Source organism: Orcinus orca, chromosome 11 (genome assembly GCF_937001465.1).
Source record: "Orcinus orca chromosome 11, mOrcOrc1.1, whole genome shotgun sequence".
Lineage (NCBI taxonomy): Eukaryota > Metazoa > Chordata > Mammalia > Artiodactyla > Delphinidae > Orcinus > Orcinus orca.
Window position 1 is genome coordinate 86590254 of NC_064569.1, and position 16844 is coordinate 86607097.

Here is a 16844-nt window from a genome sequence, read left to right on the forward strand (position 1 = left end):
GAATCTATGTACAAATGCTTCCACAAGCATACATTTAACTAGATGTTCAGACATAGTCATACATCCAGGGGGCGTTGTTGGAAGCTTCTGGAAGTAAATCTCTGGGGATCTGAAGAGACTCAGAAAACTGACTCATTGGCTTGGCTGTGAGGCTATTCCAGATATTAGGAGCTGTGTAAGTGGGGGCTTGGAATTAGGGCCAAAAGATGCAGTTGACTGGAGGGAAGGGATTTGGGATTGAGATTTGAGCAGTTCTTGGGCAGCAAAGATACTAAATAGTCTCAGAAAACTTCCCTGGGGTGACTTCTCTGCCTAGATAATGGGACTTTTCAGACTCCTTGTCTGAAGTGCCATCTAGAGAGAGAGAAACGTCTGGAAAAATTTGCCCAGTTGTCATTTGGCTTCCCTTTCATAGTTTTCTTAGTGTGCCATGTGTCAGGCTTTGAGTGTCTGGGGCTCTTGGAAATACAAATACCATCTGGGTCTGGATCATCCCCCAGAGCTCAGGGATGCTGAGTAGGGGAAGAGGAGATGGAAGGAGCTGGAACCCTGAGATGAGGGGTTTATCTGTGGGTCACCCCTATCTTTCAGCCTGGATGTGCTCAAATTCCCTGTACAGGAAGTGTCTGTGGGCAGATGCCACAAGACCCATCTTTTCATGACACAGTGACCTCATTATCTGGTGAGAGCATCCTGATTTCTCTTGGGGAAACAACTGCTCTCCCAAGGTATGGTCTTCAGGGTCTGACAACCACTGACTGGATGGAGAGCCTGAAACTTTCAACAGGACCAGTCCTGTCTCCCTGGCTCTGGGTCCTGAGTAGCATGACTCACCAGACTGGAGTGACTGCAGTTCAGTCAAGGAGACGGTGGTTCTCTGCAGAGGTGCCCATTCACATCTGCCAGATCCCCCACTGCCTCTTCTCCAGGTTTACCTTCTATTCTCTGAAGGGCTTCCTAGTCTTCCCCCCAATTCCTCTTTTACTTTGGACAAAGTTTGTTTCAGATGCTTTCAATCAAAGAACCCCAAGGGATGAATTAGCCCCAAGTGAGATCACACATTTTCTTTTAGGTGCTCAGGATGGGTCTGCTTCTGTCTGTCCTCCAGCCCACCTGCCTCAAAAGACCCCTTAGGGCATGCGAGCCCTTCAACTGGGCCAGGGTTCTCAAAAGTGGACTGTGGGGCTTCCCTGGTGGCGCAGTGGTTGAGAGTCCGCCTGCCGATGCAGGGGACACGGGTTCGTGCCTCGGTCCGGGAAGATCCCACATGCCGCGGAGCGGCTGGGCCTGTGAGCCATGGCCGCTGAGCCTGCGCGTCCAGAGCCTGTGCTCCGCAACGGGAGAGGCCACAACAGTGAGAGGCCTGCGTACTGAAAAAAAAAAAAAAAAAAAAGTGGACTGTGTAACACCAGGGGGGTTGAAACAATCAGTTGGATACAGTATGATTCAGGATTCTGTTTCAGGAAAATTACTACAAATTAATTGCCCCTTGACCTCCATGTCATTCTGCAAGTATGACACTAATTACAAGGTTAAGTCTCAGCAGTAAAGTTATGTCTTCAAGACTATTTCCAGTTATACGTAGAATTTCTATTTCTATTTCCTTGTGTTAAAAGCCATGTAAAATGTATTCCCAATGTCACTATTAAAACATTTACACCCTGAAAACTTATAATAAATGATCAACATGGTAATGGAATGCCTGGAAATACCCATATTTAATGGTATATAGACTTTAATACCTACAAAGTCTTTGCTAAGAACGTTAGCTTTTTATTTCTATCATGGGGAACCCAAGTTCTCTGACAGTGGTTGGTAGAACATGCCACAAAAAAGGTTGATAATCCTTTACTACAGAATTAAAAGGTGGCCAGAAATGAAGGAGAATTTTACAGCTTTGGAATTGCATGAAAATCTACTATAATTCCAGAGTAATCTAGAACAAGGTGGGATCTGAATGCGATCGTCAAATACTGGCACAGCTGCAATGGGAATGACAGGGAAATTCTTCAGATTCAGGTGGCCCTGCGTTCACCTTCCATTTCTGTGTTCCCTTTGGGTCCAATTCCAGGATGCCTGGCTTTGAAGTCCACAGCTTCACCACTGAATCATGTCTCTGTTGGCATATGCGGGCCATGATTGGCATGTTTTAATATACTGAAAAATGCCAGTGAGAAGGCAAATGCCAGTGGGAGATGAACAGTAATAGAAAACTTTAGTGAAAATAATAATGTTTGAGAGAACTGATACTTCTTTAATGCAAGACTTGAGGGATCAGTCTGTTTCTAGCTACTCTGATCAGCCAGCTTGTCTTCACTTTTCTTCTCTCTGCATTCAGCTCATGCTTTTGATTGCTGACCAGTGCTCAGTTCTGGGCACAGAGATTCAGTAGCGCAAGGGCATCAACTTGCCATAGACTCCTGTGAGAGCTGCCCCTTTGCTGGCCACTGCAAAGGCTGGACCGACCTGGCTTCTCACAGCTCCCCATACATGCCAGCTTGTTCACCTGCACCTGGGCTTCAGGAGGCCTGGGCAGTATCTCCTTCTTTGATCCTTTTATTCCTCTTTTCATACCCTCTGTTTCCCAGCCTCTCTCACACTTGTGAAAGGTCTAATTCCCATAATAAACTCCTTATTCCCCTAATATTAATTGTTACTCTGCATCCCTGATTGAACCCTGACTGTTACAACCTGCAACCTAGATGGAGTTACGAACACTATTGCCATGAAAAGAGTCATCTCCCAGTACAAGAATAGTGAGGCTCCCAGGTTAGCAGTGCGAGGCGATAGGTGTTAGCCGCAGGAGGGCAGGAGAGCGAAAACAAGCTGGGACCCACTGAGGACCCTTCATCTCTCCAACACTGCGTCTGAGGATACACTCTGCATCCACTGAGACCAATGGCCACTGATTTACTTCCACGTTCCAGATATTGAACAAGTTCTTCTTTTGGCCAACTCTAACCTGGAACCATGCAGAACAGGGAGAGGAAGAGAAGGGAATTTTGAGGAAGTTTCCAGCTTAACCAAGTTGACAGTGAAATGCTTGAAAACAGTGCAACCCTTATCAACTTAATACATCTCTCTTTTTTTCTATATTTAACTTTCAAATAAAGACAATGCAAAATCATGCTTTCTATTAACAATACAACTGTCCTTCACACAAATGAAAACAGGCTAACTTTCTCCAAGGCAGTGTACATTTATTCATCTTTTGGTTACATTCACTTCCACTACTAGCTGAATCATAGCCCCCTTTAATATTCTGTAACTTAATGTCAAGATATAAGGCTTACCTCTTTTACCACATCTTTTATTACAGAGTAAAATGAATAGGATAAGGGGAAAAAGAAAGAAAAAGAATATGTAAAACATATATATATATATCTCTCCACATACACAAATATATACATAGATATATATATATATATGATACAAATATATCAAAGAAAAGAAGAAATGCTCTTAACTATTATAACCATCATTTCTGCAACTGGTCATGTTATCATTGCTGGTATTTATAATTTCTTCCTTCCACTATCCTTTCTATATTTGCTTTGCCCTCAGAAAGTCCTGTAACTGATCATAGTTCCTTGTCTGGTGGAATGATCCAAACTCTAATTCTACTAATAGTCTTGTCTTCACTGAGTTGTAGTTTTCCATTATTTTTTTTTTTTTTTTTTTTTTTTTTTGGCTGCATTGGGTCTTCGTTGCTGCGCTCAGGTTTTCTCTAGTTGCGGCCAGTGGGGGCTACTCTTAGTGGCGGTGCGTGGGCTTCTCATTGTGGTGGCTTCTCTTATTGTGGAGCACAGGCTCTAGGCACACGGGCTTCAGTAGTTGTGGCTCGCAGGCTCAGTACTTGTGGCACACGGGCTTAGCTGCTCCGCGGCATGTGGGATCTTCCCGGATCAGGGCTCGAATCTGTATCCCCTGCATTGGCAGGCGGATTCTTAACCACTGTGCCACCAGGGAAGCTCCTCCATTAATTTTTTTCTATTAATTTTAATCACAGGGCATGGTATTACTAAGTGATGCCCCAAAGATTGTCTGCATTCCAGACATACTCTTCCCTGCCCTCAGAGCATAGTAGCGACTCCGTTTCTCCCGGAGAAGGTCAATCACCCTGGCCAGTATGGTAACCCCCTTCTTTGCTTGTTGGTTCCCTAGCATGAAGTTTTCAAAGTAGGCTTGTAGCAGTCTTAGTTCATAGTTAATAGAACTATTTTTAGTCCCTGATAGACAATCCCCTGTCAGGAGCACCTAAAACCTGCTCATGCTTTAGCAAAGCAACAGATATTTTCTTGGGCTCTCCGTTTGAGCAACTTATAAATTCTCAATGAGACATGAGCCGTGAATTCAAAGCAAATTAGATGTTTCCCCAGAAAAGTTCCTCTTGGAAAGTAAAGATAGAAAAAGAAGGAAGAGGAGGAAAAGGAGAAGAAGGAGAAAGAGGGAAAGAGAGAGACTTATCTGTCTCAGGGAAGGTAGGTTTTCCCAGAGAGGATTTTATCACAGTTGTTTCTTGTCGTTGACCCTAAAGCCATCACCATATGTGTTGCATGTGGATCTGAAGCTCTATTTTCTGGTTTGACATATCATGAAAAAATTAATGTGAAAAATCTGTATTTAAGAGCAGTGAGATCATGTGATACTTGGGACCTGGAGCTGTGTAAATTCAGAAATGTGTAATAATTCTGGAAACAAAAACAGAAAAACTACTTTCCAATCCTGTGCAAGGCTTTTTAAGTTTTAATCATTTTTATGAGGCTAAAAATAACAAAAAGTACAGTTTGACAAAATATTGAACACTTAGTTCAAGACGGAAATTGGTAGGGTGGGGGAAAGGCTTGCGCTGGCTGGATTTTAACCTATAAATCAAGAGAAATCAACAGAGAATTTAATCCAAACATGTGCTGCACATAGTTTCCACTGGCCTTGTGTTACTAAGGTTAGAATTATGGTTGGGTTCACAGTGAAAAAGTGAAAAATTGATGACATCTGCCCTCTGAGGTCTTCTTGCTTTCTTGGTAGCTACTGCAGAGGCCTTGGCATTCTGTGATGAAAGCTTCAAATGTATGATGGGAAATGTCACGTGGGGGTGAACCATTTGAAACCAGAACTCTGTCCATGTTCCTGGGACTCTTGTAAAGCATCTTCCTCTTACTGTGGACAAGATCAGACACCCTGGTTGTTCTGTGGTAGACTTTCCTGAATGATGGAATCTCACTAAGATGGTGGAAGGCCTAGGAGTCAGGAGTCATACCAAACCAACGGAAATCAGGGCATCTTTTTGTCCCATCACCTCCATCATCGCATTCGTTCATTCATCTGTCCATTCAACATATGTCTGCTCAGCACTGTCGTAGATGCTCCTGGTGTCTGCCCACACCCTTTGAGCCTTACCACTTGGGTGCCCTCCAACCAGCTTCCTCTCCTGGTACCTCTGCCTCCTCTACCTGAGGGATTTCTCCCAAGCCACTCTGCCTGTACTCACTGAAAGATGGAGGGATGAAGCGTTAACGCTCCCTGGGAGCAGTGCCCTCCATGACTGAGTTTACTTATAAATACCTCTGCACCCTCACTCTTGGGGTAGATAATACTCAGGCACCTTTTCTACACCGTTTCCCAGTGTTCCCATGAGGTTGAGCTCCGGAGGCCCTCCCCTTCAGCTTATCTGATGACACACCCCTTTGTAGGCTGCCCTCCCTTCCCTGCCCACCTCCCCAGCTCCTCCCCCTGTTTCCCGCACCGCTCTCCCAGATGAACCGCCACCACTAGAATCCCATCTCAGAGTCCACTTCTGGGGAACCCACACACCTGCTCAGTGCCAGGCACTGTGGCAGGGCTTCACTGATGGAAGAACCACCAGATTATAAGATTTCAGTTACAGGCCGGTGGGAAGATGTTTGATAGAAGGTTGAGAGTCTGTTCTAACAACTTACTTCATAAAATTAGTGTGAGGTTTCAACTTACAAAACACTTAAAACAGTGACTGGCAGAGAGAAGCAGTGAAGTAACTATTCGATATTTACTATATTTGTTATTCTGCTGAGCTAAGGCATTGAGTGTTCAGCAGTTCCTTGTTAAAATATAAATTCCCATGCACAGGTGGTGCCCTGGGCTCTTACTGGCCATCCACACTTCAGAAGGAACAGATTTGTCAGAGAAGCTTTAGTCACTTTTCTAGACCTTGAGGGAATGAGACAAAAGGCAAAGTGCTTTAAAGGTGGTGATGGAGGGGAAGGGAGAGCTGACTGATGGGGCAGCAAGAAGGGGGTGGGCATGGGACCGGCGGGCCCTTCAGCCAGGCAGGGACCAGCCTGGGGCTCTGGAGTGCACAGTCCAGGGCAGGCGAATCCAGCCTTCTCTGAGCCAAAAGCCCTCAAGAGAGAAATGGCAGCGCCGAGATTTGAACCTAGGTCCTGGTCATGCATTTATTCATTTATTGTTTTGATACATTTGTTCAACATGTAATGATTTAAAATGGCATTTCAAAGGTTGTCAGAGGACTCCCAGTGGGAGAACACATATTTGGAAACCAATGGTGTGCAAGAAACTGTCCTAAGTGCTTTGGTAGAACGTGTGTGTGGATCAGAATCGAGGGACAGGCCCCTTCCACCGTGGGCAGGAAGAGGGAGGCCTGACCTGAATTTGGACAGGAGGCTGACCTTGCATCCCATTCCATCCACCTCACTCCTTTGTCTCCCTAGTGGTGGGTGTGGACAGGTCACTTTTCCCCTCTGCACCTCACTGGAGTTCTTCATCTGTAACGCGGGAGGATCCTGACCCCAACCTCTCAGGTTGCTCTGGGCATTGCAGGAGGGCTGGCTGGGGAAGCAGCAGATCTACAAATGCCAGCTTCCTTCCATCTTTCCTCCAGCTTGAAAGGAGCAAGATGTGAATAGGCAAACCCCTCCTCAACATAAGGACCGACAGGCTTGTTAGCAAACAGTCCTAAGAGCAGAACGAGCTTTCCTGGTCCTGAGGGAGCCCTGACACAGGGGCCATCGGCAGGAGGGCACTGAGAGGGAGGGAGGGGTGAGCCCCTGAGTCAGATGGCCCGGGGCCAAATCCTCGCTTCAACTCCGTACTCAGTGTGGGCGGGTTCCTGGACTCTGTGAGCCTTAGTGACTTCATCTATGCAACGTGAGTGAAAATATTAATAGTTCTCACCTCCTAGTGTTGTTATAAAAATGAAATGAGATGATTTAGGTGCCTGGCACATCGTAAGCACTTAATAGATGTAGTTCTTTAGAAGGGGTTTCTGGCAGAGGGAGAAGTCATCTGGCAAGTTTCCTAACTTCTGTATCTCAACGGCCATGATTCCGCAGCCTCTAGAGGAGCGGCATGAGGTCTGGATGGTCAGTGCTTTAGATTTAGGGAGCTCTGTGTTTTGACTCATTGGCTGCAAATATTGGCGAAGCGCTGCCCACACACCCTAGATACTCTCTGCAAGCCAAGCTCACCTGTGACTCTCTGCCCAAGAGGACGGAGAGTGTCCTGCCTTCCCAGCAGGCTGAACATGCTCTTGTTGGGCTGTGATTCTGGGGCGTTTTTACAATGAACTCAGTAGGCTCCCAGGATTGATCTCCAGCTGCCTGCGGTGGGAACAGCTGGACAACACACCCTTGGTTACCCTCTTTCCCTTCTCCGCCTCACTCTTCCATTTCCCTGCCAGGACACCCTAGGATCACTCCCTAAATGAATTACTTGCACTGAAATCCTTCATTCTGAAGCCATTTCTGGGGGAATCCAAACTGAGACACTCATTGACAGACTCCTTTAAACAAGTTCAGCACAGGCCAAATGAAGTACAAGGTCATACCTCTGTGCAATCACGACCGTCTAGACATCCAGCTCAGGTCCAAGCAAATTTTTGCTTGCTGGAATTATTTGGGTTGGCTTGCCCAGGCGGCCCTGGACTCTCTCCAAAACTCCCCCAGTCCCTGCTTTCCTTTGGTCTTGGAAACTTAACCTCTGAAGCTGGCAGGCCTCAGATGGGAAGAGCACAAGATTCTGTGAAAGGCAAATGTGGGCCGCCCCTGTGAGCAAGTATAGGATAGAAACATAGCTTTCCTCTTGTTCTCAAGCTGGAATACCCAAGGCCCTCCTACCTCTCCTGAACCCAGCAATGAGAATTAAACTATTATTTCTCTGGAATCAATGCCATTGTCAAAAGTGAGATATTAACAAAGTGTTGCAGGTATACCTGGAAATGGGGGCAGGTTGTCACCAATCGGAAGCACTAATAGCCGACCTGCCTTGGTCTGTAATTCACATCTGGGCTTCTGAGTTACTCTGTTCTTATGACTCTGTTCAGTAGAGCATTTAAAAGGGTGTCCATCATCAATAAAAACAAATGTATTATTATGAAAAAAAAAAAAAGGGTGTCCAGGCCTTTATAAGAACACAGCCAGCTAAACAGATAGAAAGCACTAAATCAACCCCATGTTCAACGGTAGGGAACCAATCCCAAGTTCTATAACAGGAGCCCTTTCTCTCTTCTCTAGACCCCGTTGAGAAGAGAAGAGAGTTACTGAGAACTCAGCAGTGCAGATCCAGAAGTGAAAGGGCATGATTTCAAAAGCAGACAGAAGCCTGTGAGATAGTAATTAAAGGTGAGCATTTATTGAGGGTATCACATGGGCCAAGCGTTGAGCCAATAAGCACATTACACACACAGTTGTATTCAGTCCCTCCTCCTTTCTCTCTCTCTCCTCCTCTCCCTCGTATATTGTTTAGTTTACTTATGGGGAAATTGACGTTTGTAGAGAATAGTTTTCTGCCCAGTATCACTGGGCTACTACATATGAAAGATGAGACCTGGCCCAGGCCTATCAGACCCCACATTTGTGTTCATGTTCATTTATGCTCCGAGAGCCTGACTCATTAGAGCAACCATGAATTGTCGTCCTCTGGTCTTCCTTATACTGTGACTGGCAATAAATATTTGTGGTCCTGTTATTGTTGGGGTAATGAAAGAGGCAAATAAGTGTTCGCTCATTTTGTTTCTCAAGGGGTGGGTTGTTTTTGTGTTTTGGTAGACATCAGCTCTGGGTTTGAATAATAAATGTATTTTGAAATTTTTAGTTGGAACATAATAGGACTAGAATTACTGATATAATAATAATAAATCATGTTGATGTATCTGTTTGTGGCATACCATTAGGGGGAGGTTCAACTCCCAGTCTTCATCTTAAAGGGTTAACACTATTTAGCTTCTTAATGAATTTATAATATTGATGTGGCTCATCTTACATGCTGAATACTGTTACAGAAGGTACAAAGACAAATAAAACATGGCCCGTCCTACCTGCAATCACTTCACTGTTTTCCTCTTGTCTCTTTAAGCACCACGTTCAACTATTCAACAAGCATCTTTCACAAAGTCTCCCGGACTTCACCCTTCCTTTTGACTTTCGCAGTCACTGGGGACGTGTGTTCTCTTCACGTCCCTACTATGGTGCCACAGACTTGGCCTCCTGGATGACCTCTGTGCTTTCAGTTTATTGGGGTGACCTTTTGAAGCAGGACCTTCACAATATCACCTGATTGGCAGAAGGTGACATCCATTCCTTCCACTGTCATTGGGACACGAATGGAGAGAGACCAGGACTATGAAATGGGAGACCCAGAATCTGGACCCAGCGGTCAAAGACCGCTGGGTGACCTTGGGCCAGTGACTCCTCTCTGTCATTGGGCCTCGGGTTCTGATCTGTAAAATGGAAGAACTGGGGTTTAGGGCTTCTTGGAAGTACTTCATGGGCCTCTTCACAGGATTTATTCATTCATCCTTTACTGAGCTCCTGCTGTGTGCCGGGCATTGTTCTAAGCACAGGGAGAGAGTGGCAAACAAAGCCAGATGAAGATCCTGCTCTGCTGAGCCTTCTTGTTAATAAGGGAGGCGCCAGTAAACAATATGTGATATTTCGGTTAATGGTAAATGCTGAGAAGAAAAATAAACGGAGTAAGGACACAAGGAGACAGTGACCCTGTGTTACACAGGGTGGCCAGGGAAGGACTCACAATGGGGTAATAAATAAAAAGGAGCCTGAAGGATGTGTGGAAGAGAGCCAGGTGGATATTTGGGGTAGAGTTCCCCAGGAACGCGGAAGAGCCAATGTGAAGACCCCGCTGTGGGAGTGAGCTTGGCATATTCAAGTTGCAAGAAAGGGCTGGGGGGAGGAATCAGTTGTAGCATGGCAGGAAGTGGAGTTGGAGACTTAGCTGGGCACACAGTCGTGGGAGGCTTGCAGGCCTAGGTGGGAATACTAGAAGTCACCAGGGGGTTGGAGAGAAGGAAGGACGGGGTCTGACTTAGATTTTAAAGTAAGGGGAATGGGCTATAGAATGTCAAGGAAACAGTAGGGAGATCAAAAGCCAGGTTATAGCTGGTGGTGACCTGGACCAGGGTGGGAGCAGTGAAAGAGAAGCAGTCAGATGTGGGATAACACTGACAGGATTTGCTGATAGAGTAAGCGTGGGGCGAGACCAAAATCAGGCCAAGGCTGATGGCCTGAGAAGCTGGCAAAATGAAGAGCCATTTATGGAGATGTGGAATCCCGGGGAGAAGGGCGGCTTTGGGAGGGAAGCGGGGAGTTTGGCTTGAACACGTGAAGTTCAGTATCTGGCAGAGACGAGGTGTCAGGCACTGGGTTTAAGAGTCTAGAGCCACGAGGAGCTTTCTGGCCTGGAGGTACATATCAGCGAGTGATGAGCGTAAAGATGGGGTTTAGAGACGAGACACTGGATGGGCTCAGGTAGGGAATGCAGGTGTGTGGAGGACAAGAATGGGGCCCTGGGCACGTCAGCATTTAATGACAGGAGAGAAAGGGAGAAGCCAGTACGGGAGGCCCAAAGGAGCAACCAGCAGATGGAAGGAGGACTAAGGACGTGGCTTGCTGAAAACTAAGGGGAAAAGTTTTCAGGGAACAGGGAGCGATGAGCTGCGGCCAGTGCTGCTGACAGGACGAGAATGAGGTGGACTGAGAACTGACCGCTGGATGTGGGGATGCGAGGGTGATCTTTGTAACAGTGGTTTCAGAGGATTGGGCAGGTGGTGGAGAAGGCTAGGTGTGCAGGGCTCTGAACTCCTAGATCCCCTCCAACCAGAGCTTGTAAACACACACGCACACACACGCACACACACACACACACTCACCATCCAAAGGAAGATAGAGAAAAAATATTTTAAACTAATTATATTTGTGTTTTGATCCAATACTTCCTTGTATGAAACCATGACTTTGTCCCTAGTTAGTCAAAAGCATCCAAATTGCTTCGTGGAATACTGAGAATGTTATAGCAGAAATTAAAAGTTAGAGAAACTGTCAATGTTCATTTTGACTTTAGGATGTCAAAGCCCACGTCAAAAATCTTAATTTAGGAAGTCAAAGCCTTTGCTTTGTGAATCCAAGTTTTATCAAAAGAAAAAAGGATTCTTAATAATCAAGATGTTGGGAGCAGAATGGAGACTTTGTGCAAGAACGTGAGTTGTGGAGGATGGGGGAAGCCCCAGAGCTCTCATCCCACCATCCTCGGGGGACTGGCTGAGGGTCAGCTGGGCTAGAGTAGGGCTGAGGGAAGAGGACAGAGCATGATCATACAGGGTGTCTTTGAAGTTTCAGACAAGAGGACCAAACCTTGACAGTGAGGGTGGAGGGCACATGGGACTGGAGGTCAATATCCAGAGAGTGGCCAGCACCAAGGAGTTTTGTGCCAGCCAACCAGAGCCTGAGGACCATCTGCCTCCCTCTCATGGGCAATGTGACCCACCATCACATGAAAGAAGCCACAGGAGCTCCTCTTCCCATTACTGTCTGCTGGGGTCCTTCTACCCCCTGTCTGACCATTTCTGTTGGACTTTCTAGCTGAAAAGATTCCTGCCCATGCCCGAAATCTTTCTGAGGCCCATACTTACTTACTTCCCCATATGGACACCCCACTTTTGAATGACCTAGGACACTTGTCAATCTCCTGAAACACAGCATGGGAGAGGAGGGGTGCCCTAGACACCCAACAAGACCATGGAAGTGCAGATGGAAAATACTCCAGCACTAGGACTTGGATTGGGCTGCACAGTGATAAGACCCACCCAGTTACATAAGAGTTCATTTGAAAAAGGTTTCCAGTCTTAAAAATGTTTGGAAGACTTCTGGTTTAGCTTCAACTAGTGAGGGGCTTAGAAGTCAGCACTCTGATCTTTCCAAATAAGAAAAGAGCTGAATAAACTGAAAATCAATGACTTTTCTTAGACCCATCAGAGAGTTGAGGTTTCAGGGGTAACCACCACCCTAAAATCTGGGAGTTCAGAGGGAAACCCAAACAAGGCTTCAACGGGGACAGAAAACAAGGACAGCAGAGGAATTTTCTTTTTTTAATATTTTACATTTTTAAAAAAATGTATTTTATTTATTTATTTTTGGCTGCATTGGGTCTTCGTTGCTGAGTGCGGGCTTTCTCTAGTTGCGGCGAGCGGGGGCTACTCTTCGTTGCGGTGTCTTCTTTTGTTGCGGAGCACGGGCTGTAGGCATGCGGGCTCAGTAGTTGTGGCTCTCGGGCTTTCGAGCGCAGGCTCAGTAGTTGTGTTGCACAGGCTTAGTTGCCCCGCGGCATGTGGGATCTTCCTGGACCAGGGCTCGAACCCGTGTCCCCTACATTGGCAGGCGGATTCTTAACCGCTGCACCACCAGGGAAGCCCCAGCAGAGGAATTTGAAGCTTATGGCACTGATATCTCCAGCAAACACTAAACACTGCCCAGTTTGTAGCCAGATTAACATGAATCCGCAGACTAAAGCCCTGTTTACCTCAGTTCCTATTGCCTGATACATCATATCCAGCTTTCTAGAAAAAATTACAAGGCATGCTAAAAGGCAAGGTAAAACACAGTCTGGATAGTCAAAGTAAACATCAAAACCAGACTAAGATATAACACAGATTTGGGGATTATCAGAGAGATGATCAAGGTCAACATCAACAATAGTAAATCATGTTGATAGTATGTCGCCTTGATACAGTGTGATGAAAATGGTGCTTTTCTCTGTGGTCCTCCTCCTAAAAGCATGTAGCTCCAGTCTAACCTGAGGGAAACATTATATATAACCACAGTGAGGGACATTCTACAAAGTACCCTACAAAATCCTCTTCAAAACTCTCAAGGTCAGCAAAAGGAGGAAAAGTCTGAGAAACCCTCACAGTCAGGAGGAATCCAAGGAGACTTGCCTGTGAAATGTGATGTGGGTCCTGGATGCACTCCGAGAACAGAAAAAGGACCTTACATGAAAACTAAGGAAATTTGAGTAAAGAGTGTACTTTCGTTCATAGTTTATGAGCATTGCTTCATCCATTGTATCAAAAGGCACCATACTAATATGTTAAAAAGAGGGGGAACTGGCCATGGGGTATAAGGGAACTCTCTGTACCATTTTTACAATTTGTCTGTAAACCTATAACTGTTCTAAAAATAAGGTTTAGGGCATTCCCTGGCTGTCCAGTGGTTAGGACTCAGCGCTTTCACTGCCGTGGCCCAGTTTCAATCCCTGGTCAGGGGACTAAGATCCCGCAAGCTGCACAGCCTGGCCGAGAAATAATAATAGTAATAACAAGGTTTATTAAAAGAAAAAAAATGTTTGGCTATGCCTGGGCTAACGATCACTGAGGTGTCTTCAATTAGTTGAGTTTAGTTTTGTTTTGCCTGTCCTATCTAGGGGACCCAGAGGGCCAGTTTATCCTTGGTCCACTACAGAAAACCCCTGGGTGAAAAACGATTGCAGGATGCCGGCAGTGGTACCAGGGACAAAAAGGCTGCTTACAGTGCTTACTGTTTACTAGCTGAGTGACCTTGGGAGAGTTATTTAACCTCTCTAGGCCCTAGTTTTTTCATCTGTAAAACAGAGGTAAAAATAAGAGTGCCTCCCTCATAAGATTGGTATCAGAATTAAAAGAATTAGTATTTGTAAGATGCTTACAGCAGTGTCTGGAATATGGTGAGTGCCGTATACATCTATGTTATAAATAAAAGGCAGCTATGTGGATGCAGCAGGATCTGTGGCCAGCATATGGTAGTTTATGTACTATCTGTTTTTCCATTAAGAAACAAACAACAAAAAAAACAAGCAGTCCCCATGATTTTCCTGATCATTTATTTAACACTGAGCAAATTTTATTGTTTGGCATTGTGTTGGTCACTTCTCATGTATTAAATGCATTTACTTATTAATAGCTTACAGTTTCTGATATTTTCTTTTCCTTTTTTGACAATGCAGAGTGTCTGTTCAGCCCATACTGAACATACCTGGACTTCCCCCTGAGCCTGGACGGCTCTAATATGCCCACCTTTCCCTGGTACAGGCAGATCCTGGTGATGACCAATGAGTCCACTAAAGAAAACTACATTTTCAGCCTCATCCTGTTGCAAACCAGCAGTAGCCCTTTCAGAGGAAAGCTTACTTCCAGGTTCCTGTGTCCTTTCCTATTCTGTTTGAATCCCTTTTGCTTCTCCAATAGCAGCAGTGAAGTGTCACACCGGGGAAGTTGTCTGGATTACATTCTGATGACGTGTGGGGCTCAGGAAGTTGGGGTGAGGAGACTGGCAGGACTGGCTCCAGCATCTCTTCATGACAAGTCTGTTGGCTGTGGCTGTTTCCCCAGCCATGAGCCTCCGCTGAAGCTCTTCTGTCCTCCGATCCCAATTTATTTTCCTAAGTTAAAGGCTTAGTCTTTGTGTCTGGAAAGCAATTTGGATATTCACGGTGGCTAAAGCTATCCAGAGGAAAAATAAAAAGTCACCATGAGGTAATGAGGCCAGACTATTGGGTGTCTCATATCCTGGCTCCACATGCAGAGGTAAAAGGGGAGCCCAGAAAGGATTTCAGCAACGGCAGCAATTGTGCGAATAAGTGACAGTTGCCCGTGGTGACTTAGAGGCCAACACCTATTTGGATCTGTGAGATCTGGTATTTTCAAAAATCAGTCACAGTCTGTATTGTCATCTCTGATACTTTCATTGTGGTGGATGTGGGGAGTTGAGAGGATCACCATGGCCACAGCCCAGTTAATTTCCCGTCACACTGTTACGTCTCTTCCTAGGTCTGGTTCAACAGAGAGTCCTAAATCCTAACGAAGCCTATTCTTTTTGAAGGAGTAACACTGCTGTTTTTAGTGAATGTTATGGACCGGATTAATGGCGCGTCCACTGGATTCTGCATCCTTATTGCTATCATGTCTGCCCCTTCTACCTCCATCTCAACAGACCCGTCTCAGACTCTCCACTATTTTTTCTATACTAATGCAATCCTTTCTTTATTGGTCTCTGTGTTTAGTCTCACTGTTCCCAACTCAATCCATTCTTCACACTGCTTCCAAAGTCAGATTTTAAAGATACAATAGAAATAGACACTGACATTCTACTTATATAATTAATATTCCCTGGTGCCTTTCAAGGTGTATGAAGATATGGATGTTGGCAAGTCGTTTTTTTGCTGAGTGAGGTGATGGCAGTGCATGAGAAAGAGGAGGAGAGAGTGAGACAGAGGAGGAGGGGAGTATGATTCTTCAGTAAAGATTTGGGGTCAGGAAACAAAAGGCTTTGGAGGAAAATGGTCCCGAGAGAGATGGGCATCGTGCTGGCAGCCAGTGAGGGACTGGGGGGATGGGGACTTTATGAGATTTTGTGCACCCTTGAATGTGACTCCCTCTGCAGTCTTACACATAAGACCCTCAGTTGTTTTAGAGATGTAGAAATCTCTACATTGTACAAAATCCATATTTCTCCCTAATGTTTTGTGGAGGGGATGGTTCTTTGGGGGCAATGTGTGGGAGCACTGAGTTATGCTACAAGAATGGCATGGAGCAAACAAACAAACAAACAAAAAACCAAGGCAGGATGCAGATCAGCCAATTTGCATAGTGGACAAATCCAGTCTCCCTGCTTCTCTGATGAAGTCTTCCATGGATCCGCATCCCCCATGGGGTGGTCATGAGGGCCTGGAACACATTTAGCATGGAATACAAGGTCCTTCCTGCTCTGGTCTCCACATACCTGTTCAACTATGCCTTCTAAGCAACAATACACACACACACACACATACAAACAACTTACATACAGAACGCTGAGCCGTAATTCTAGCAAAGACTGTCATGATGGTATAAGCTATTTCACCCTGTCTACTGTGTTCTTCCCCTGCCCTCGTTTAGCTGGAAAATGCTTCCTTCTCATCCGCAAGCATGCTTAGGACCCCCCTCCTCTGGGCTTCCATTTTGTCTTGAAGATACACACTTTTATTATATCATCACACTGTTTTATAGTTGTGTATTTACACACCTGTCTCCCTGACATGACCATAAGCTCCTTAAATTCAGACTTAGTCGTATCTCTGTAAAGTATTTCTGGCACCTAGCAAAAGGCAAGGCATATAGTCTTATGTGTGATGAATGTTTACCTTCTACGGCTCATAAGTGTCCTATAGAGAAGTTACCATAATAAGTAGCTGGTCAGAGAGGAAGAAAAATTTTCATTGGTTCTCTAAAAACTTGCACAATATGTGTCATTTTGTCTTCATAAAGCCTGTTACTATGGTGATCCTCAATAAACCATGACTCCCAGCACTCAAGTCTCCGTGTCAGCTTTTCCAGCAATGACTCTGGGCTTGGCCATGTGACTAGCTTTGGCCTATAGAAAATTGGCAAGCATGACGCAAAAGTGGTTGCTTGGTAAGTGCTTGCACGTTGGGTTGGCCAACTTGGAATGCTGTTTCTTGGTACCAGGTACCATATTATGAGGAAGCTCAAGCAGCCATGTGGAGAGGCCCATGTAGAGAAGACCGAAGCCACTGGATGATAGTCTCAG